Source organism: Castor canadensis, chromosome 14 (assembly GCF_047511655.1).
Source record: "Castor canadensis chromosome 14, mCasCan1.hap1v2, whole genome shotgun sequence".
Taxonomy (NCBI): Eukaryota; Metazoa; Chordata; class Mammalia; order Rodentia; family Castoridae; genus Castor; species Castor canadensis.
In genome coordinates, this window is record NC_133399.1 from 58,355,310 (window position 1) to 58,379,954 (window position 24,645).

Below are 24,645 nucleotides of genomic sequence, written 5' to 3' on the forward strand. Positions count from 1 at the left end.
TGGTTCTTTTAAAGACGAAAATGTTAGTGGCTCTAACACCGACAGCAAGGAGTCGCTTTCTCACGGTGAATACTTCATATGTGAGCCTACTACAGACTTTACTCATCTGGGCAACACATTTGTAAGAATGAAAGATGGCGGGTATTAAATTTCAGTAAGAAATGCAGACCGCTTTTAATCCACGAAGCATTTTTCAGCTAATAACTAAATGGATCACTATGGAAAATAGGAAAACCTTTTCAGTTTGGCCTCTAGAGGTCCCTTTGTGCATGTCTGATACCTAACTTTCCACATAAGGGCTCCACTTCACGTTCTATGTTTACTAGAATTAAATCTACAAAGCTTTCCTCTATTTTTCGCTGCCTGAAAATTCTCCGTGGTAAAATTTTGAGCCTTAAAAGATAGGTATAATTTTCATATTGATTTCATAAATGGATGAATTCATTACCATATGAATGTACTTTTCTGGAAAAGATTATAAAGGATGCAAAATTATTCCTCTCAGTTCACTGGGAGACATTTTATACCGGGAAATATTCTTATTCATGCATTGTATTCACTTACAACCAGGCACAGTGAAAATCATTAAGTATTCATAAACCAGATGAACGACTCCATGAGCAGTATTTGAAAGATGAGCTAGGTTTTCTATATACCATATGTCAGCAATCCTATTCTAAAAAGGGAAGGGTTAAGAACCCTTCTTTCTGAAATCCAATTGTTCAAAGCAATGTCTACCTTTGCCTGTTATCAAGCTTGGCAATTTATTTGACTTTCAGGATAGGGGATTTAATTCATAAGGAGCTTTTGTACATAATATTCAGAAGAGAAACGAAAAAAATTTTTTCTCCATAACTCTGGCTCTGAGAATTGTGTTAGCTTTGTCTTGATGAGCTGTTTGCTCTTCTCCTATGGAGAATAGTAAGCATGTTCTGAAATTCAGAAGACATTAGAGGCTGAAAATGTGAATTATTACTACTAGTGCCCATTTCCCTAAGCATGACTCCAGATCAGAGATTAACTATTTTCCAATGCTTGCAGAAAAATACACATAATTTCAATTTTAAATTTTTGTTGTCAGCATAGCTATCAGAAGTAGGCTAAAATACATTCCCCAGGGACAAAATAGCAGCTTCTCCTCAATGGGAAAATCCAGGTGCCAGGCAAGGCAACAGTTTATCAAAGAAGCAAAAAGGCTATAGGAAAAAGAAAAATGGAAGTAGAAAGGACCATGAGGGGAGGGAAAAAAAGACCCCCTCTTCCCAGGAGGTAGAATCAAACTAGGCTCACGTGGCCCTCTTGGCCATCTGTTTTAAAAATACATATTTATTTAAAAAATGGTGATTTTATTGATTCCTTTAACTTTTGGTACTGCACAAAGCGTAGGTCAGTGGTACTGTCTATAGTCCCAGCTACTGGGGAGGCTGAGCACAGGGGCTGGAGACCAACCTCAGTAACATAGTGAATCCCATCTCAAAATAAATTAATAAAATAAAATAATAAATTAGAGATTGATAGTAGTAGGAACTCTTAATTCTCAGTATCATCCTTAGTACTATTAACAAAGTTATGTTAACAAACGAATACATATTTAGTGTCCAATAAAATAATTGAACTGTAGGAGTTTTTTCATTTCTCGAGTGCTATTAAAGATAAAGATACCAGGAACTTCTTGTAATGGTAGCACATAGATAGAGCATTACCATATCTGTGGGGAGCATGACGTGTAGTAGTGACAGAGCTGTGTAATTCTCAGAACAGAGGGCAGACTACGCATTGGTTTCCTTATCTGATTGCTGCCGGCGTTTCCTTTGTACATTCAAGTCTGTGCTGCAACGTTCTAAGTCATTGCCAGCAGGGCCCAGGAAATACCACTGCCTCTGCACGCCCCTGCAAGACTCGCTTACGGTGTCCCACATTTAAGACCAGCCATTGTTTCACACCCATTTCCTTAGAATGGGGAGGCTGGAGGCTTGCAGAGCACCGTCCCCCTCCCTGCTCTTGTTCTTGCGCGAGCGGCCTGGGCCTCACATCACTCGGTGCGAAGGTCTGGCTGGAGCAGCCGAGGCCCCGGCACGTGACGTCGCGGAGCCCTCTCTGTCCGCCGTGGTCCGGGATGCAGTTGCGCTGACGTCCTCCTGCTTGCTTACCCACAAGCCTCCGGGCCGCGGTGCGGGCAGGAAGAGGTGGCGGGGCCGGGTGCCTGCCCAGGACGGCGGGCGCTTCCTAAGCAGGACTCAGACCCAGCCGTCCGTCCGTCCTTCTAATGCTTGCAACCTGGGGACCACCGACACTCACCCACGGCCGAAAGGGAGCCTGCCCCTCCCGGACTCAAGTCCTAAATTGCTACCCGATCTCGGGGCGCCGACCCTCGGGGGTAGGGCGCTCTTCGCTGACAGCTGTCGCACGGACAGCCAAGGATCGCTCTCTCCTGGCCCTTGTAACCGCGCACCCATTTGTAGCTTCTTCCTAATATCTTGGAATTGTAGAGCGGCGCCACTGCGAGGAGTACCATATGGCGTTTAATGTGTGCTGCTATTTAATGAGCATCTGAGAACACGCACAAGCACGGTTTTACCTCGCAGGCCCAGCCGTCGCCTGTCCTCTAGTTTTGTTTTGCATTCATCCCCCCGCACCGTCCCTTCCCGTCCCTTTGCCTCATAGCCTGCGGTGTCGCGTCAGGTCTAGACGCTCGCGCGCCACTTGCATTTCTGGTTCTGGCTCCCGCCCTCCTCTCTCAGCGGCTGACTAGCCTCTTCCTCCTTTCGCCCCCTGCACCCCAGACCCGGGACTGCATTTCCCGGCAGGCGCCGCGGCCCACAGCCAATGAGGAGCTGAGGATTTGGCGGCGGCGGCGCCCAGTGAGCCCCGGGTGGGGGGGCTTTGTGCGCGGCGGCGGGAGCGGCGGCAGCGGCGGCGGGAGCGGGCGGCGGCACGGAGGCGTAGGCTGAGGGGACTGTGCGCTGGGAGCCGCGGAGAGGCGTGCGAATTCCAAGCGGAGCCCCGAGGACCCTGCTACCCCGCCGGGCCGCCGGGCCGCCAGCCACAAGCTTCTCTCCGGCACCAGCGACTGCGCGGCGACCCCCGTCCAGCCGCCTTTCCTTCTCACCCCACCGCCCGCAGCCTTCCTCCTCCCCGCAGCGCGCCCGGCCCGGCCCGGCCCGGCCGTGGCCCTCCTCGGTGCCGGCCGCCATGGCAGAGGCGCCAGGCGCGGGGAAAATCTAGTTCGGGGATTTCATGCGGCCTAGCTTGGTTCCGTCTCCTCCCCCCGCGGCTCCGGCAGCTGCCCGCACCCCAGCCCTACTTCGGGCCTCCGTGTCTCTCCTGTGATCGCACTGACACGGCCGGGGGGTTAGAATGGAACAGACTGAAGGTAAAGTGCGTGTGTATGTGTGTGTGTGCGTGCGTGTGTGTGTGTGTTTGTGTGTGTTGCAAGGAAGGGCTGAGGAGGGATCGATGGGTTGGGGGCGACCTAGGAATGGGGCACCGGGATGGGAGCAAGACCCGCGAATGGCAGGTGAAGGGGGTGGCCTGAAAGGAAGGGTACGTGGGGAGTCTAGAAGGAAGAGCAGATGGCAAGGTAGGGGGTGTGGAGGAGATTGGGGGGTGGGGCCGGGATGTAGGGTTGGGGTAAAATGTAGTGGCGCTGAGCTGGGAATTGCGAGTAGAGGTGGGAACGGGGGGAGGGGTAGGGAAAGAGGAGAAGAGTTAGATTTGGAGATTAGAGACCTGGGTGGACTGCGAGATAAGGAGGTCTGAGGTTGAGTGTGGGAACTAGAAGAGTCTGGGGAAAGGGGTAGAATTTGACGAGAAGCGGGACATCTCACGGTAATCTAGGGAGAAACGAGGGAATGAAAGTGAAGGAAAAGATAGAGTAGAAAAAGGGATGCGAAATGATTGAGGCAGGATGGATGCAATAGAAGCATAGGAAATAGACGCAGGAAACTGGAAGACAGAGGATTGGGTTAGGGAAGGAAATTAACTGAATGCTGGAAGGGATGAGAACCATCGACCAAGCGTCACAGAGCGGGAGGATAAGGAGGGGATGGGGTAGTTAAAGTGTTTAGAAGGGAAGGCCTTTTGTTCCTGTATTTATGTCTTTCTGTGTCTTTTATTTCAAGGCTAGAGAATAGAGAAGCTAGTGGTTATGGGGTTGTGATTGTTGTGAAACGGGGGGAGGTGTGGGTGTTACTGTTTGAGGGAAGAGGAGATGTGTTTGTGTTATGGTAGGGACACAGAGAGAGACATGGTCATAATTTGATGGTTTTGGTGAGGAGGGAAGACTATTCAGATTTAAAGGGGGCAGGGGCAGCCATGTTTGCTGCCAGGCACTGCAGTGTAAATAAATTCCTTTTCCTCTCCGACATCAGTGTGAATCTGGAAGGGGCCAGCTCATGTTGCTAACCCCCTTTCTTTATATTCATGAACTCTTCCCTTACCTCTTGGGTCATTTACAGTTATTCATAACCACCAAAGGAGGTAGTGATGTTTTCCATCTTGTGTGTTTTGCTGCTCCCCTCTCTTCCCTCTTCCTTGTTGCAAACAAGGCATGCTGATGAACTGCGGTGTAAAATTAAACCCTTTTTATAAATTTAAACTAGATTTTTACTAGCCGAAGGAATCATTGTCACTCTCATATTTCAAACATGATTGTGAAAAGTCTTTTAAATATTGATTGGTTTCAGAAGCAGTCAACATGTTCTCTGCAATTCTTTAAGTAAACAAGGAAATTGCATCGGTTATTTTACTTGGGGCTGTGCTCTTGGCAAAGCACTGTGTGGGGGGTGAGAAAGGGTAGTAAGATGTGCTTACTACCCTTTATCTGCTTGATGTGTTTTGAATATTGGAAAATTAGAAATGTGTGTATCTTAAAATGGTATTTCGATAGCTTTTCCTTATAGGTAGGTAATGGCTGTGTTAAGAATAGTGCTTAGTTTAGTTTTGTTTTGTTTTGTTTTTAATATACTCTTTCTTTTGCTTGCATGTAGCTTGCTCAATACAGCCTCCAAATGCCAATTGAGCACAGAGCAATGATCTCTGAAGTAGGCATGTAGTTCTTAGAGCCTCATTGAGTTGCCAGGTTTTTTTCTTCTGTTTTCTTTTTTTTTTTTGGTGGGAAGTCAGGTCACTCTTGGAAAAGCTACAGTAATTCTTCAATCTATTCAAGGGAAAAACCTTGTGTGATTTGAATGTTACTATGCTAAAAGTTTAAATATTGACAAATTTACAGAAGATCAGTTGGTATTAGGTGGAGCCTTTTTTATTTCCTTATTGAAAAGGATTAAAAAATGTGCCTGACCTTTTTTTTTTTTTAAAATAATTGCAATTGGGGTAATCCATACTTTAACACATTACATCAGTATTGAAACTGTTCTCTAATACCAGAAAGCCCTGTTAAATTTGTAATATGATGGACTCAGCCCAGTTGTATTACATATTGACTTAATCAACCTTAATATTAATGTCCTATCAGTTATAGAGAATCTTACGTTTAGTGGAAAAATTAAGTTGAATATTGTCAGAGTTGTGTCCTCTGTAATTGGTCTTGGCATAAAGACTAGATTGATAACTTGGAGTATTTTGATTTGATAATATTCCATCTGAAATTTTGAAATTCTGTGAGGTAAATGTGAATGACAGAATTCATTCAGCATGCTTTTTTGAAGCTTATTTTTTATGTAGATTTCTCATTTATATTTCCCAGTCAATTGACATGTTACTGACATGTTATTTGTAATTAGTTGGTAAATTATGTGGATGAACTTACAGTGCCACAATTTTTAGGAAAATGAGCAGTCCTTGTATATTAAAATAGAAAAAAAATCACGTCAGAAGGTTGAATGAACTATTTTCAGTATTCTGTTTTCTTGGGCAAGTATGCATTTCCTAAAGAAGGCTGCTCTAGTTAGAGAGTACCCCAAACCCAAACTTTGCTCTGACTACCATTCTCATCAGCTTACTTGCTACCTGTGATAGCTTTTGTTCTTTTCTAACCATAAATTAACAAATGCTTTTTCTTATACTGATCAGATTGAAGGAGTTTAGGATTGCTGATCTTGAATTAACTGTCTAATCTCATTCTAATGACAGTAGATAGTGGTCATAGTAGTCATGGTAATAGCTGCCAACAGTTGTCCTCTAACAGGCGCTGTGCTGAGTGTCTTGCTTGTATGATTTCCTTTTATCCTCCCAACAGTTTTATGATGTTGGTACTTCTAAGACCTTTTTACAAATGGAGAAACTGAGGTACAGTAACATCGCAAATGTTATTACGAATTTAAACAGCTAAGCCAGTATTTGAGTCCAGGTCTTTTCTAATTATAAAACCTGGATTAGCAAGCTTTTTCTTTTAGTTTCTTTTTAAAAATTATAAAAATAATGCAGGATTGTTATTTTAGAATTTTTCAATATTATAGAAGGATAAGTAGTTAAAAAATAGCACCCTCAATTACCACTGTACTACTTTGAAGTTTCTTGCTTGGCCTTCTGGGAAAGTTCTTGTACTTACATGTATGTGTCTCTTAAAATACATGCAATGAGGCCATACTTCCTGCATTCTGCATTTGGAGAGGGAGTGATACTAAAGATTGACCCTGGGGCCTGACGTGTGCTAGGCAAGTTGAGAGCACTACTGAGCTATGCCCCCAGCCTTTTAAATTTTTATCCTGAGACAGGAGCTTACCAAGTTGCTGAGGCTGGCCTCAAACTCTGTGATCCTCATGTTTAGCCTCCCTACTAGCTGGCTAGCTGGGATTACAGGCATGCACCAGCTGTTTTTTTGGTTTTTTTTTTTGGTACTCCAGTTTGAATTTAGGGCCTTGCTTTTGCTGGACAGACTTTCTACCATTTGAATCAAGCCCTCAGCGCTTTTTTGTTATTTTACAGATAGGGTCTTGTGTTTTTACTAGGAATGGCCTCCTGCTGCTGGCCTCCTGAGTAGATGGGACCATAGAAGTGTACCACCATGCCCAGCTAATAAGCTGGGCATTAAGATGGAGGCTCGCTAACTTTTTGCCCTGTCTGGCCTCAAACTGAGATCTCTGTCTGTCAAGTAGCTGGGTCTGGGTCTGGCCCTTGTTTCTTGTTTTAATAGGCTGTCTGTGAGGGACATCTTTTTAAATTAGCACACATAGACTTACAATTTTTTAAGGATCATATAGTATTCTATTATTTGGAATATTAACATTTAGGTTAACAGGCTTTTGCTATTATAAATAATACAGTCTACCCTGAATTAGATTCCTATTCTGTTTAAATGAAAGAGAGAGAGTTCAACCTACCTTATTTTACAAGAGAAAAAATTGAGACCTATAGAAATTAAGTCCAAGGCTTTGGTGGCAAACCTGTTACTTGGCTCTTTGTACCACATCAATTACTTCCTTACTATGAAAGTATTTGAGCTGTCTATGAAAGCTGAAGATGAGGGGATACTCAAGTTTAGGTACATTTAGTATGAGTTCAAAGGGAGTGAGTTGCAGCGCGCAAAAGAATCTTGCTTATATTTTTTTCATACTTTGCTCAACATTTCACACATACAGCATATACACAAAGTATTTTTGCATGCATAAATGAATTGTGTTTTACATGCATAAGTGAAGTTTGTGTTTTGTGTAATGAAGTGGTTTCTGGCAGAATTTTTCCTGTTTTAATAAAATTGTCTGTGAAATAAGATAGCAGTGAAATGAAAAAAATCAAAGTGGTGGGGGTTGGGGGGGTTGGGGGGTTGGGGGGGCTAGTCATGATCCTGGAAAGTGAATTGAGACACTGGTAAGTTTTTTAAAATGAGTAGACCATTGTTGATTACTTTGTTTATTTTTAAATTACTTTTGCTTATCATGAAATAGGTTATCATGGATATTTATTGGGTTGTTTTAAAACAAAAAGATAGTCTTGTCTATTTAGACACTGAAGAATTTAAATTACTAAGGCTTTAAAAGATTTAGAATTTGGTATTCATAAAATCCGCAATGCTGTTTTTAGTTTTACTCTAGAAGGGCATTCTATTATTTTTTATGTAGCAACTAAGATGATTTATTTCTTTGTTAATAAACAACATGTCCAGCATTTGAGTTTCTAAATAAATGAACTTTATTTCTGCAGACCAATCTATTTGTAAATATTAATGAGGATAAATTTAAGCAGTAGATTATACTAACAATTTTTTAAAAGCCTGTAGTTTTATTTTCATTTTTGCTATTGACCTTAATAAATACTTAATAAGTTCTTTAAGCACTTCTGTAGTATGTCGTACTTGCACAGTATGGCATGAAAAGAAGGTAAAAAGCAATTTAAAATCTTTCGAATTTAGAGAATGTTCAGTTTTTACTAAATGAATGTTTTGTTATTCCTAAACTATATCTGCTTATTAACAAGATTTTAATTTGAAAAAACTCTTTGAAGAATGATTCTTAACTTATTTTTAAGTTTAAGATGTGGATCTTGCTGGGCGCCGGTGGCTCACACCTGTAATCCTAGCTACTTAGGAGGCAGAGATCAGGAGGATCGTGGTTCAGAGCCAGCCCAGGCAATTAGTTCTTGAGACCCTATGTTGAAAAACTCTTCACAAAAATGGCCTAGCAGAGTGGCTCAAGGTGTAGGCCCTAAGTTCAAACCCTAGTACACCAAAAAAAAAAACCCCAAAAAACAGATGTACATCTTAATCAACATTAAGACTATATTGAGAAGAAAGTGAATAGGAAAACGAAATTTTTCATATACATAAGGTTTCCATTTTAACGATATGTAATGCAGAAAACAGTAATAATACATGACACCTTCTGAGATGCTTGATAAAATTCCCACATTATAATTTGATTTTTTAAAAACGAAGTGGGAAAGAACAAGAATTACATAATTCAATAATGGATGAAATTGAAGATTTCAGGGACTCCTCAAACCAAATGGACTATCATAGAATAAGTTTTCATATTTTATTCTGACTACTTAAAAAAAATTTTTAAAGAATATGTGTGTCCTGCTGGGCACCAGTGGCTTGCGTCTGTAATCCTAGCTACATGGGAGGCAGAGATCAGGAGGATTAAGGTTCAAAGCCAGCCCCAGCAAATAGTTCTTGAGACCCTATCTTGAAAATATCCAGTGTAAAAAAGGGTGGGGGTTGTGGCTCAAGCAGTAAGAGCACCTGCCTAGCAAGTGTGAAGCTGTGAGTTCAAAACCCCAGTACCACCAAAAAAAATAAAGTATGTTCTCACTTTTTCTTTCTTTCCTTTTTTTTTTTGTGGCACTGGGGTTTGAACTCGTCCTCAGAGCCTGAAAAATTCATAACCATAAGGAGTTAGGAAATATAAAATGTAATAATCAGGGTTTTTAAAATTTGTCTTGTTTGAAAGCTGGAGATTGAACCTAGGATCTTGTACATGCTAAGCATGTGTGTACTCTACACCTGAGCTATACTCCCAATCCCATAAATGGAATAACCAGTTTTGTTTGTTTTTGTCACACTGAGGCTTGAACTCACAGCTTCACACTTGCTAGGCAGGTGCTCTACCACTTCAACCACTCCACCAGCCCACCGGTTTTTAATTGTCATTGTGAAAAAGGGATATCTGGGCAATTTATATTAAAAAAAAAAGTCACTTCCTCCTTAGGCATTTAGTAGTTTGAAATCTTAATGCCTTATTTACAAGTGTGGAACAAAAAATACTGAATCCTACAAGGAAGTTCCAATCTATACAAAATGTTGTTTGTTCTCTAATTCATCTCTGTTGCACATTTTGGTAAGATTCAGTGACTTTTAGTTTTCGATTAATATGCATTTTAAAAGTGATTTTGCTTAGAAAATGTCAATTTGCATGTTATAATTTCCTAGTCTAAGTATCTTATTTCACAAAATGTAGCTTGACTCTCTTGCTTTCAAGACAGTGGAATCCTTCAAAAAGTATTAGCTTGAGAAGTAATCAGTAGTGGCAATCTAGTTTGACCCTTTATCCTTGGTGCCTCTTGAGTCTTATCTTTCCTGTAATTTAGCTGGGTGAACCAAATTTCTTCAAATCCCAGAAATTTACTGATTGTGCTTCCCTGGTCTTCTGGACTATTCTCTTACATGTTTGGAAAGATTAAATGTTGACTTGCAAGGATTATGATAGCAGAAAAAGTTGAATGCCTTTTCCCCCTTTTGACCACTTGCTGAATACAGTATTCCATAAAACTATGCAATTTGAACTCTGGGACCAACATTTTAAAAAATACAGCTACATGTATAAATCAAAGATTTACTTGGTCATTATAATTTTGTCACCTTAAGCTATCTCTGCAGGATCCAAATGCATTATAATATAGTGATAATATAGTGTTTCACATTAGATTGTGAGAAGAAAGTTCTCTCTTTGCACTACTGTATCTGACTTCCTTTCTGTAATGCAATAGAATGTTGGTGTTTGGGGTTTTTTTTCTTCTGTACACCACTGGAGATTAAATATATTCCTTACTAGTTTTTCCCTCCTGAAGGGATGACAATTATTTTAAATTTTGAAAGAACAAATACTGAGTTTTCTTAAATGTGTATGTAAGCATACTTTGACATAATTGTCTTTAAAAATCCTTAAGTTTGGTTTTGTGTATGAAGAATTAATATACTTTTAATCACCTCGTGGTTTCTGTGTTGTCACTACCTGTACAATTAAGCTTTGACCATTAGAATTTCTTTTATTGGGGGAGAGAACTAGTTAGGGTTGAGGTGCATGTCTATGGATACATATATACATGTACATATAATACTCCTAAGAAATGCTGATGGCCCTGTTTTCTCTTTCAGTAGGAAACTTGAACTTTTCCAAAGTGGCTATTAAGGTTTTTAAATAACATTTGTTATATTTGCATTATAAAAGGATTGTTTATTATATAGAAATTAAAAACCAGTAAAATATAAAGAAAATTAAAATCACCTGAAACTTACCAGCTGGAAGTAACTACTATTAATATTTTGTTCTATATCCTTCCAGTATTTTTCTTATGTATGTCTGTACTTTTTTAATAAAATTGAACTTGTACATTCATACTATTTTATAACTGACTTTATTTAATATATTGTGAAATAAATTTTTTGAGATTGTGATTTTAAAAACATAATTTAAATGATTTAAAAAAATAATTATAGTGTTCTATAATCTGTTTACCATTCCTTTATTGATGGTCTTTTAGGCACTTTAAAATATTGCATATTGTAATTCAGTGAACATCCTTACACATAAAAAAATTTGTATGGTTCTGATTATTTTACTGTAATAAATTCCTAGAATTACTTAAAAGATACATGAATTTTTTTTTTTTTTGCAGTACTGGTGTTTGAACTCAGGGCCTTGCTCTTGTTAGGCAACCGTTCTACTTCCTGAGCCATACCTCCAGCTTTCCAGAAAGGTTTTCTGAAATACAGATTGAATTTCCCTTAGGCAGAATGCTTGGAACCAGAAGTATTTTGATTTCAGATTTTTTTTTTTTTTTGGATTTGGGAATATTAGTGTAGACATATGAGATATTTTGGTGGGACCCTAATCTAAACCTAAAATTCATTTATGTTTCATATATACCTTGTACACATAGCCTGGAGATAATTGAAATTTTTTGCTGGGCTGGGAATTGAACCCAGGGCCTTGTGCTAAGTACGTGTTGTACCATCAAGCTATACCCCCAGTTCTAAAGGTAACTTTACACAATCTCTTTAGTGTGCCTGAGTTTTTTTTTTTCTTTTTTCTTTTTTTTTTAATTCATATTTGCATACTCCCCCCTTATCCCCTCTCCCTTCCTTACCCCTCCATCACCCCTTTACCCCTCACTACCTGGCACAAGCTATTTTGCCCTTATCTCTAATTTTGTTGAAGAGAGAGTATAAGCAATAATAGGAAGGACCAAGGGTTTTTGCTAGTTGAGGTAAGGATAGCTATACAGGGAGTTTACGCGCATTGCTTTCCTGTGCATGTGTGTTACCTTCTAAGTTAATTCTTCTCAGACTAACCTTTTCTCTAATTCGTGGTCCCCTTTCTCCTATTGGCCTCTGACGCTTTAAAGTATCTGCTTTAGTTTCTCTGTGTTGAGGGCAACAAATTCTATCTAGTTTTTTAGGTGTCTTACCTATCCTCACCCCTCCCTTGTGTGCTCTCGCTTTATCATGTGATCAAAGTCCAATCCCCTTGTTGTGTTTGCCCTTGATCTAATGTCCGCATATGAGGGAGAACATATGATTTTTGGTCTTTTGGGCCAGGCTAACCTTGCTCAGAATGATGTTCTCCAGTTCCATCCATTTACCTAGTGTGCCTGAGTTTTTACTGTCATTTGTCATATGAGGTCTGGTATGGAATTTTTTTAATGGGGCTCATAAAGATTCAGATTTGGATTTATATTTCAACTTTTCGATTAGGGATGTTCAAACTGTAATAACTTTTAATGAGATCGCTACATACCATGCAATTCACCCATTCTAAAGTATGCAATTCACCCATTCTAAATTATACATTTCAGTGGTTTTCAGTATAGTTACAAAGAAGGTAACAGTCATCACAGTTTTAGAACATTTCTAGAAAAGTTGGAAACTATTAAAACTCTTAGCAATATTATAAAGGCTTTGTTGTAAAGAATTGCATTTATTTGTGACTTAAAGTATAGTACAGGCCAGGTGTGGTGGCACCTACATACACTCCCAGCTATTCCAGAGGCCAAGTCAAGAGAATCCCTGAGCCCAGGGGTTTGAGACCAGTTAGGGCAATTATCTCAACAAACAAACAAACAAAACAAGGGTAAAATGTAGTGTAGCATGCAAGATCGCAACAATTTGTGTGATACATACTTTATGAATGGGAGTTTAGAAAATCCTCCATGAAAAGAAGATGCTCATACGTCATGTTAAGAAAATCTGATGTGTAAACGGTATAAGATAGATTTATTTTCTAGTCCAATCAAGTTGCCTTTATTAAGAGAACTTGTATATGACTGAATGTTTAATTAAAATTTGATTTATAAGCACTTTATTTTAGAAAATGTCCATGGAAAGTGTATACCTGTATACTTCACTGTAGCATACTTGCTGTCTTATGAAAGTATGGCTCTTTTTAGCAAGAAAGGTTTCTTTGCTCTAACTGATCTTCACCCCTGAAATTTGTTCGGTGGTTCTGTTTGCTTGAAGTTAATTAGCAGAACTTTTTTTTTTTTTAAACTGTAAGGATGAGTTGAGGAAGTCTGAGTTCCATCCCCACTTTCATCTTACCATTGAGGATCAGTGTTCTTACCTTTAAATAGAGATATAGAGATGGAAATTACTCCTTTTTGGAGTTACAGATATTCAAAATGGAAGTGCTAGAGAGTGCCTAGAAATACAACAGGCATGTAGTTGATAATACATACCTTTAAAAAAAAACAAACCAGAAATAATGTATTGGGGGCTGAGGTTTTAGCTCAGTTGTAAAGCACTTGTCTAGCATGCACAAGGAGGCCCTGGGTTCAGTCCCCAGCATCAGTAGGGGGAAAAAAAAACCCAAAATACTGTATGGGAAATGAACTTGTCTTTAGTCACATGTTTAGTGGATGAAGAAGTGAACTCAGTTGCCTAAAGTCACTTTCACAGAAGTTAAAAGGTGAACATTAACTAATGCCTGAGCAGCATTTCTGATTGTTTCTCAGTTGGTAAGAGAATTCATGCTGGTACAAGTAGGAACATGAAGTTAACTTTCCAGTCCAAGTTTATTTCCACTGTTGATATTACAACTTCATGGCAGTTGTAGTTGCACCAAAACTTACTGTTCTCATCAAACAGTTGATATAAAGTTGGAATGTATAATGCAAAGTCCTAATCTTCTAACTTTTATTATTAGTTTTCGAATATAATTGAACTTAAGGGTTGAGGATACAGCTCAGTGGTAGAGTGCTTGAGTAGCATGCACAAAACCCTAGGTTTACCATCCCCAGTACTGGGAAAAAAACTAAATAAATTGAACCTAAAATACTAAACTGATGAAACTGATGAACCTAAAACAAATAAACAAAAATGCCCAAATTGGTCTTTATAAGAAATAAAAACTTGATAAGTTATAATTTTAATTATGGTAAGTTGCTTAGTACTTTAAAATATGTATCATTTTTGCCATAATTTCTTTTGCCTTGTTGTGGGGAATGGACAATCCAAGGTAAAAGACAGCAAAATTTGAGCATTTGTAAAATTCAAGAATCAGTTTTAGAAACTAGTTAATGATAAGTTAAGCATTTATTGAGGAAAATATGTGAATGGACTTGTTAGTTTACTCGATGTCATAATATATAGAACAAGAAGAGTCGTAGAAGTTACTAAGTTTGTAGTAATTTTCAGTGTGATCCAGTATTCTTGCTGTAAAAGATTGGAGAGTAACTTAATAAACACTGAGCTAACCCAAATAGATAGGGAAACTTGGTGTTTCACTAGCAAGTTTTGTGTTGGTGTAAGGTAGTGCAGGAGTAATGTGGTTTACTTAGAAAAAAAGGAGAACTACAAAGCAACCTAAAATGTTGCTTAACTTAATGGAATCATAGTTAAGTGAAAACTGTATGATTTAATTTAGTGGAAGGGATTAATGGTAAAATAAAGTAAAATGTAGGGTTTTTAAAAAAAATTTCATTAACTAATTGTTTTACTTACTGCATGTCACTTCCTGATTCAGGATATTTTAATGTCTTTGACCATCATCTTTCTCTTAGCACATTTTAAGTGGAAAATTTCAAGAAAGATTTGGAACAGTAACATGAAAGTTAAGTGGAGTAGTATAGTTATACTTTTAAAAGTCGTTTTGTTCTGTTAGTAATTTAAACTCAAAAATGGAAAAAAATTTAGACGAAAACATGCAACTTCTTTAACATACCTTGGTTTCTTAGAAAATTTAAGACAATTGTGGTCATTATGCTGATTTTATCCACCCCCCCCACCACCTCCAAATACTACTTAGTAGACAATCATTGGTTATGAATTTCATTTTATTATTGTGACATCACAAATACAGGTCATCATTAAATAATGTTGATAGTGTAGGTAAGACTTAAAGTTAATTTTTTAAGCCACATATATTCTTGTCAACAAAAAATCCAAGCCATATATTTATGATGGGTACTAGGAGGAATCACAGTCCACTTTCCCATTGTTTGAAGTCATTTCAGATATCGGATCACTTGGTTTAACTGCCATGTAGAGCCAACGATGTTGTATTTCCTCCAAGATGATACAGATAAATTAGAAATAAAAAAGAATTAAAGTGCCAGTCTCATGACTGTAGGACCAATGTAAAGAGTACATGCCTTTACTCTGGACATTTTGCTAGATTTACCTGAGTTTGATCTGACCACTAAACACATCCTAGTACTAGTCAATTTTTTCAAAAAGTTTTATAATTAGCCTTAGTTTCATAGCTTATTTTGGGGTGTTTTTGTTAATTCAAATTTGAAAAATAATGTAGATCAGTGCTGTCCAGTAAATTTTTTTGTGATGACGGAAATACTCTGTGTGCTGACCAATAACTGCAATCATAGCCACATGTTGACATTGAATTCCTGAAATACAGCTAGCATAACTGAGGAACTGACTTTTTAATTTCATTTTCTAAAGTTAAGTAGCTATATATGGCCAGCACAGATTTAGATATTCTTAATGAAAGGAAAGAAAAAAGTAGAAGTAGACACATTTTCACATTCTTTGCTGTTGTACTCTTATCTGTGTATTTTTGTGGGATTGGATTTTTAAATTCTCATTTTTCCAAAATGCTATCTTACAAGTGAATAAATTCATTCATAGGAAACAATTTATCAGTAATAGTTGTTTGAAAGCTAGAGTATTTTTATTTATTTATTTGCCATGCTGGGTTTTTAACCCAGGGCCTTACAAATGGGAGGTAAGTGCTCCACTACTGAGCTGCATCCATTTCCTAAAATTCTTTTAATCATTGTAGTTATTAACAGACTATGTACTGCTGATCAACAAAAGGACTTAAATGCAAAATGCAGCCAGGTGCTGGTGGCTCACACCTATAATCCTTGCTACTCAGGAGGCAGAGATCAGGAGGATTGTGGTTCAGAGCCAACCCCAGGCAAATAGTTCTCAAGACCCTATCTCAAAAAAATCCCTCCACAAAAAGGCAGGAGGAGTGGTTCAAGGTGTAGGCCCTGAGTTCAAACCCTAGCACTTCAAAAAAAAAAAATACAGAATGTATTATCTTCATTTCAGCATATTTTGGACAAGTTATGGTTAAATAGTATTTAAAACTTAAAATTTATATCACATGGAATACTTTACCAAACTATAAATCTTTTTACTGTAGCTATACTTAGAAACCTATGAATGCAAACTCAAAAGGAAGTAAAAGGTATTGTCTAATGATCACCTTTGCTTGTTTTCTTCCAACCTTTCTATATGACTGATTACTGGTTTTGGTTCCATTTGTCCTTTTAGTCCCTAGTCAGTGTATCTTATTTCCCTGTTTTATAGTAGCTTATCACTATCTGAAACTTTCTTATTTATTTCACCTCCATGAGGCCAGAATCTTATTTCTTTTGATTTCACAGGATCTAGAAGAATGTCTGGTCATGGTTGGTATCCAGTAGTGGGCCATGTCACAAACAAAAAATGACTGTGAGGAATAAGATACATGACATGGCACTTGAGGCTGAAAACAGGCAAAGTGAGACTCATCTACTAATTATAACAGTGGTGCTGGTATGGGTAATTCAGGTTGTTTAAGCTAGAGTGATTTTTGCATAGAAAAGTTTCTGTGGGAACTCTTTAAAATCAAATGAACTTTTGTCTAGACAAGGCAATATGTACTAAATAAACTCCATCTGTATCATAGAATTGGCAAATAGAAACAAAAGTGAGAAAATAGGTCCATGGTCAGTTTTTGACCAGCCAGTCTTGTTGCTTAGTGAGGACAGAGATTATGAGGATTAACAGAGTCATTTGAATGCTGTTGGTGGAATGGAGAGAAGGGCCAGGTCCTAATCTTCTAGTGTGTGCTTTGACTTACCATCCACAAGTGAATATCACTGGGTAGCAAAACCTATGTACTTTGATGTCAGTAATGTTTGGCTGATGGTGGTTTGTACTATGTGTTAGTAGCTGGAGATTTTTTTTATAGTAAATTAGGTAATTTAATTTCCCATTTTTGTTTTGTTTTATTGTTTGTTTTTTTGTAGTACTGGGAATTGAACTCAGCCTCACACTTGTTAGGGGAGTGCTCTGCCACATGAGCTACTCCCCCAGTCCTAATTTCCCATTTTTAAATGCCAACATGATAAATGTGGAAGATGTGGAAGGGCTTTTGTTTTTGCTCATCCACTCCTATACATATTCTTGAATAATTAAATAGTGATCTGAGATATGAATGAAAATCTTTTTATTTAGTTGTCTATTATTTATGTTTACAATGTAAATTTCCACTTGGAGGTTATCCATTAGAAAATATGTTGGCTTAATGTAGTTCTTTGGCATGTTTTTTCTTCCTTAATTAGGGCTATTATATGTTTAAATTAACAGACTTTAAAAGATGATTCTTGCTATAGTGCTGTCTTTACTACTACAGATTTTTTTTCCTCCCTACCTATATTTGTGAATCAGTCACAGAATCCAATGTGGCCCAGTGATTTTGGGTGTCAGAAACTGAACATTGTAAGTAGGTAAGTGTTTTAGTAATAAAAAGACTTACTACCTTATTATGTTATGCATAGTAACAGCTTTACTGCCATTTTGTTATTTGTATCTGTTCTGTGCCTAGAATGGAAGTAAACTCTAGGGCATAAAAAGCAGCAGTGGCTACACCAATGAAGTGGGAAGAAATCATTTCCATTCATCCAAACCTGTGAAGGGTAACAGCAGCATCCTACCAATAATTAAAATCTAATGGTTCTTCCTGGCTCTCCAGGGCCAAATTGTATATTATATTAGCATGTATATATCTCTGTGTGGGACTATATAATGTCATAACGGGTTAAGACTTCTTTTTTAAGTGGTATTTCTATTTTAGGTACCCAAATCTCATGTTACTGAATTGAGAATTCCCCTGCTACATGCTTTACAGGGATGTTAGTGAAACTAAAGAAAGCAAAGTGGGTGGAAAAGCTTTCAGAAAAGCCCCTATTGCCGCTGTAATGAATTACAGCAAATTAACTGACTGAAAACAACACAAATTTATTATCTTACGTTTCTGGATGTCGAAGTCTAACATGGGTCTTGCTGGGCTAAAATCAACTTAATTTGCTTAGCTGCCTTCCTTTTGGATGCTGCAGGGGAGAATTTTTTTTCTTCTAGAGGTTGCCTGCGTTCATCTCCATTTTCTGAGCCAGCAGCATAGTGTCTTCAACTCTCTGGCTCTGACTCTCTTCCTTTCCTTTTTCACTTGCAAGGATTGTGTTGATTACCGTGAGCCCACCCAGATAATACAGGGTAATATCTTTGTTGCAGAACTGTGTTTTCTGCATTCACTTGGCAGCTTTCTTCATTCACGTACTGTAGTAGGGATGTGGATGCAGCAGTGAGCAAGAAGTAAGAATATACATGTCTTTGTTAGAACTGAAATTGTTTTGTTTTTTCTTTCCATAACTGAAGAAAGCACAGCTTCTTTGCTTTGAAAATTAAAGGTAAATATGAATTTTAGGTTATCTGAACATTCAGCAATTCTGTGAGCAGTGAAGTTACTCAAAAACACCTCAAATATAGTATGTCATTCTAATATAAGTTGATCTGTGTATAAGATAGGTTTTGTATTCTAGAAGAGACAAGATAAGGGGAAGTCATTTTTACTAGAGCTTTAGATTCTTAGGTGTTATATTCAACAGTGATAACATTGTGACAGTTTCTCTTAATCCCATTAATACTGACTCTTGATTTTTATACTCTGATAACAAAAAACAGAGCTTCATGTCATAACACTCAATTTTGGGCAAAATATGAATTATATTGTCAATAGTTTATAGATATTTTATAATTATTAGATTCATGGTAGAGAACATCATAAGTGTAATTATACAAATTTTAAAGTCTTTTGGAAAAAAGATTTTTTGTAGTTTGTGACTCTTTTGGGTTTATACTTTATATTTCCAGCACTTAATAAAATATTTTCTAACTTTTTAATTGAAGTACTACTTGCTAAAATTAAAAATTCCATATTGAAATTTTTGAAAAGTTTAAAGGTAATTGGGGCAAATTTTGTTTGATTATGCTTTTCTTTTAGTGATCTCATTGCCCTCTGACAGTTTGGTTTTGTGTTGTGCATATAGACAGTCATACTGTATATACTTTCCTAAGTTTTATTTATGAGTCCTTCCTTAGGAGAAAAACCAAATCTATAGAATCAGTTCTAGATTCATTTTGTTATCAAATAGCCTGTGGCATTTCAGTAAAACTAGTTACTTAGTGGTATTACTTTGTATTAAAATGCTTAGATTATTAACCCAGGCCTGCAGTCTTTCACCATAATACTCCCATCTGCTGGGATTGGTTTGTTTATTGATAATATGCCAGACACTGTGATTGGCACTGTAGTTGGGGTCCAGAGATGATTTAGTTCCTGTCCTCAATATAAATTTCATTCTCCTCATAGCCTCTGATATCTAAGTTGTTTTAACTCCCCAGAGTTGTGTAGTGTGCTTTCATTAGCTGCTTGTAATCTCGTTTCACACATACCAAGAAAAGTCCTTAGAAAAATCCAACTTGCTTGGAACTTATGATATTAAGAAGCCAAGAGAGTTCTTAACTGACGCTTTGAAGTGTTGGTTTACTGACAGTCTTTGGACCTCAAGTTAGGATTTGTTTCCTAGGTCTGGAAATGCTTGAGGTCCCCTCATCCTCTCTCTGTCCCCTCAACCCCCAGCCTCTCAAAACTGAATATTTTCCCATAATCCAAGGTACTTATCCTTTCTGTCAGCAGGGACTCTGTCTTGTTTATCTTTTCTTTCTGGTGCTCAGGACTTGACATTATATAGGCACTCAGTATGAAATGAATACATGAATCTTACCAGGAGTGACTTCTGCGCCTCGTCTCCAGCAGTTGCCCTTTATTGCCTTTCTCTCCAGTAATATCCTAAGGTGTGTGATTGCAGGGGCCTTGTCTCAATTTCCAGCTTTATATATAACTTTAGTGCTTAGCGCAGTGTCTGCCTGCTCGATAAATATTTGTTTTATTATAGAAGACTGAATAGGTTGAGGGTGGGGAGACAACCTGGCTATAACTTTTGGTCTCCTTCCCATTCTAGCAGCAGCAAATGGAAAAGAAGCAGGAGCTGGCAGGAACCTTGCACAACGTTGTCTCAGTTTACAGAGGACAGTTAACAGCAGCTGGTGTCCAGAATTGATGTAGTAAAGTAATTTACTATTATTTTTCACTCAGATGTTTTGAGATCACGTTCACTTGCACACACACTCTTTATGACAGGATGGCCCCATTCATAGGTATACAGAGCTGTGGTGGAGTGTAGGATACTATGTCAGCAGGGGTACTTGACCTAGCTTTAGAAGGTATGTGATGTGTGAAGGGTGGTCTGGATGGAAATGCTTCTTGGAGTGTGTTAATGCCTCCAAATAGAATTGTAAGGACTGAGTGGAAGAAATGGTTGCAGTAGTGGAGGGCAAGGTGGGAGAACTGAAGCATGAGGAGAGGTGGCTAGACAAACAGGTTGGGGCCAAAACATGAAGGGCCTTCAACTTTCGGGATTTGTTCTGAGGTATGGAACACCATAGGACATTACTAAATTTGAATATTTTGTTGTTTTTAAGTTCTGCTGATGCTGTAGAGGATAGATTAGAGGTGAACAACTTTGGAAGGAGGAACACTAGTTAGGAGCTGTTGCTTTACTCAAGATGAGAAATAAGGAAGTGGGCAGGTTTGGAAGAAAGTTGGAGGGTAGAACTCAGCTTTGACTAATGAGAGCTTGGCTTTTCCTGTGTTTGTGTTGATTATTGTCAGCACAATAGCTTTTTTTTCTTTCTTTTTGAAGTTTTAGCAAGTATTTATTTTACTATAACAGGATAAAGTAGGGAGAAATTTAAAGAGAAGGGAGAAAAGACACCTACCTGCTAGAAGTGCAGGGGTGGAAGACAAGCTCCGTCATATATCTTTTCAGTGTTGTTGATTTAATCAGTTATCTCCTTTATATTTTATACTATTTTGGGGGATGGGGGTGATATGGGGGTTTGACACAGGGCCTTATGCTCCTAGGAAGGTATTCTACCACTTGAGCCATGCCCCAACCCTTTTCTGCTTTAGGTATTTTTCAAATAGGATCTCACATTTTTGCCTAGGCCTGCCTGGACCATGATCCTCCTATTTATGTCTTCCACCAAAGTTGGAATGATAGGCTCGAGCCACCACACCTAACTTTCTGGGCTGGTCTTGAACCTTGATCTTCCTGATCTCTGCCTCTTGAGTAGCTGGGATTACATGAGTGAGTCACTATACCTGGCTCCCTATGTTTTGTGCTCTTTATGGATTATTTAAGAAATCCTGCAGGGCACAGTGGCACACTTGTAATCCCAGCAGGAGGGTTTTGAGAACGAGTCCAGCCTAGACTACATACCAAGACCCTGTCTCAGGACAAAAAAAAAAAAGTAAAGAAAAATAATCTCTTCTTGCCCAAGTTGATGAAGATCGCCTGCTGTATTTTCTTAAAAATTTTTAGTTTTACTTTTTATAATACATCTTTAATTTGCCTGGGGTTAGTATATTATATGATAAGGATGTAACTTTTTTCCTGTGGATAAGCAGTTGTTCCAGTGCCATTCTTTGAATCATCTGTCGTTTGCTCACTACTCTACAGTGCTGCTTCTGTTAGGTGCTACTTCTCATGTAGGTTTGGGTCTTGTCTCATTTCATTGTCTATCCCTTTCCGATACCTCACCTTTTAATTATTGTAGCTTAATAATAAATGTAAAGCTTTTTTAAAAAATTTAAGTATATTTAACACATACATACAAATAAGTAATTCTTTCGGTGTTGTAGATTTTATGATTGAAAAATATTATGTGAATGCTTTCTTGATTTCTTTTTTAGAGCATTCTTTTTTTATTGATAGAATTAATAGTCCATAAAATTCACTCAAGGGTGTGCTTCTAGAAGTCCCCTCCATGGACACACTTGTCAGTGTTGATTAAAGAATGGCCCTTCTTGTCACCCTTTATTTATTAATTTATTTATTTATATTATTTTTTTATTCATATGCACATATGGGTCATTTCTCCCCCCTTTCCACTGCTCCCTCCCTTTCCTCCCCACCCCCTCGCTACCAGGCAGAAACTATTTTGCCCTTATCTCTAATTTTGTTGAAGAGAGAGTATAAACAATAATAGGAAGGACCAAGGGTTTTGCTAGTTGAAATAAGGATAGCTATATAGGGAGTTGACTTGCATTGCTTTCCTGTGCATGTGTGTTACCTTCTAAATTAATTCTTCTTGATCTAACCTTTTCTCTAGTTGCTGGTCCCCTTCTCCTATTGGCCTCAGTTGCCTTAAAGAACCTGCATTAGTTTCTCTGCGTTGAGGGCAACAAATGCTATCTAGTTTTTTGGGTGTCTTACCTATCCTCATACCTCCCAAATGTGCTCTTGCTTTATCATGTGATCAAAGTCCAATCCTCTTGTTGTGTTTGCCCTTGATCTAATGTCCACATATGAGGGAGAACATACGATTTTTGGTCTTTTGGGCCAGGCTAACCTCACTCAGAATGATGTTCTACAGTTCCATCCATTTACTTGCAAATGATAACATTTCATTCTTCTTCATGGCTGCATAAAATTCCATTGTGTATAAATACCACATTTTCTTAATCCATTCGTCAGTAGTGGGCCATCTTGGCTGTTTCCATAACTTGGCTATTATGAATAGTGCTGCAATAAACATGGGTATGCAAGTGCCTTTGGAGTAACCTGAGTCGCATTCCTTTGGGTATTTCCCCAAGAGTGGTATTGCTGAATCATATGGCAGATCTATGTTTAGATTTTTGAGAAGCCTCCAAATTTTTTTCCAGAGTGGTTGTACTAGTTTGCATTCCCACCAGCAGTGTATGAGGGTTCCCTTTTCCCCACATCCTTGCCAACACCTGTTGGTGGTGGTGTTTCTAATGATGTCTATTCTAACGGGTGAGGTGGAATCTTAGTGTGGTTTTGATTTGCATTTCCTTAATCTTACCACCCTTCTTTGAGGGAGCTATTCTGTAGGAGGACCCAGGCATGCAAGGATATTTGCCATGAGGATGGGGACTTCAGATGAGTGCATTGATACCAGTTTCAACCAACTGTCCAGGCCAAAGGAATAGACAATTCCTGGACATTACGGGAAAACGTGAGGAGGATGAAGATTCATGAAGAAAGTTCTTTTCATCCCCATTATCACTTCTAGAAATTTAGACAATGTGGATGAGAACTACCCACTGGTGAACAAATAAAAGTTATAAAATGTGAATAAATGAATGAATGAATGAACAAATGAATAAGAAAGTAGAACAAAAATGCTTTACCTTAGTGGAGAAGAAGAGAAAAATCAACAGTGTTATTTTTGTTTTGCTTTTTTTGCTCAAGCTTCAAATTTACATTTTATTTCTTCCTCATTTATTGAAGAGTGGCCAGTGGTATGCTTTTGCTTAGTTGCTTAATGTATATATGTCACCTAGGGAATCCTGTCCCAGCAGGGTAACTTCTGTTGATACATCTCAAGTTTATTATATATAAATGGAGCAAGACTACTTTGTTTCAGGCACACATTGCCAGTAATTGTATAAAAATCACCTGAGGCCTGGGCCACAGCTACTCTAGAGCTACTTGAAGCAGGAGTTGGAGACCAGCCTGGACAATATAGCAAGACCCTGACTCTTAAATTTAAAAACAAATAAAAAATGTGGTTACTTCGTATCTTGGTGGAAAGTGAGTAAAATCACATGAAAAGGGAATATATTTTCTCCTGAGTTGTTTGTCTTTTAAGTAAGCACATTTTTCCACTTCAACCTAGAAATTAGTCAGCGTTTAGAATTCTTTGTAAAAAGTTGCCTTGGAAAGTACCTTTGAGTCAAGATACCCAGATAAGGTTTACTAACAGACATTTATTTATATAGTAAAATGCTGTGAGCCCTTTGTAAAAGTGATGTTTTATTAGTATCATTGCTAAAAAGTCATGTAGGAAAATCATAGCTGTAAGCCTCAACCAGAATGGTGGTAAATCTCTTTAACTAATTTGATGTTTGATCAGCTGTTTCTTCAAATCTCATAATCTTGACATCCTCAGTTTTTCATTGAAATAGCCATAAGAAAGCTAAAAATTTGTTAAGTGCCCATAGAGGTAATGCCATATATAATAAAGTCTGAGAAGTCCAAGTATTTGTATTACCATGGGAATTTAAGAATTTGAGAAAATACTAAATTTCAATCAGAAATTACATGTCCAAACTATCATGGATAAAACTTTTTTTGATGGCCATAACTACCAGTGTATAATACTTGGATGCCATTAAAAGCATTGTATTTTGTTTGTGGGCAAAATAATAAATCTTGTAATCTGGAATGGATAAGATAATCTAAAGACAAATGGAAGAACACTTGTGTTTGTAAATTTGTTATATTTCTTTGACAAAAATTTTCAAGCAGGATTCAGTTTGACATTGCATCATTGTACTAAATTCAGTTACTGCTTTTTATCTCCAATGAGAACTA

At 38.0% G+C, this 24,645-nt stretch overlaps 1 protein-coding gene across 4 annotated transcripts in view; it reads left to right on the forward strand.

The window, feature by feature from the left end:
- The first annotated feature begins 2,868 nt into the window (after nt 1–2,868).
- Nucleotides 2,869–24,645, forward strand: part of Nsd3 (nuclear receptor binding SET domain protein 3) — a 110,712-nt gene continuing 88,935 nt past the window's right edge. For 3 of the 4 annotated variants that reach the window (XM_020167547.2, XM_020167548.2, XM_020167549.2), the window contains exon 1: nt 2,869–3,373. The gene's annotated coding sequence lies outside the window, so the exon portion shown is untranslated. The remainder of the gene's footprint in view (nt 3,374–24,645) is intronic. The other variant, XM_020167550.2, reaches the window with a different exon arrangement.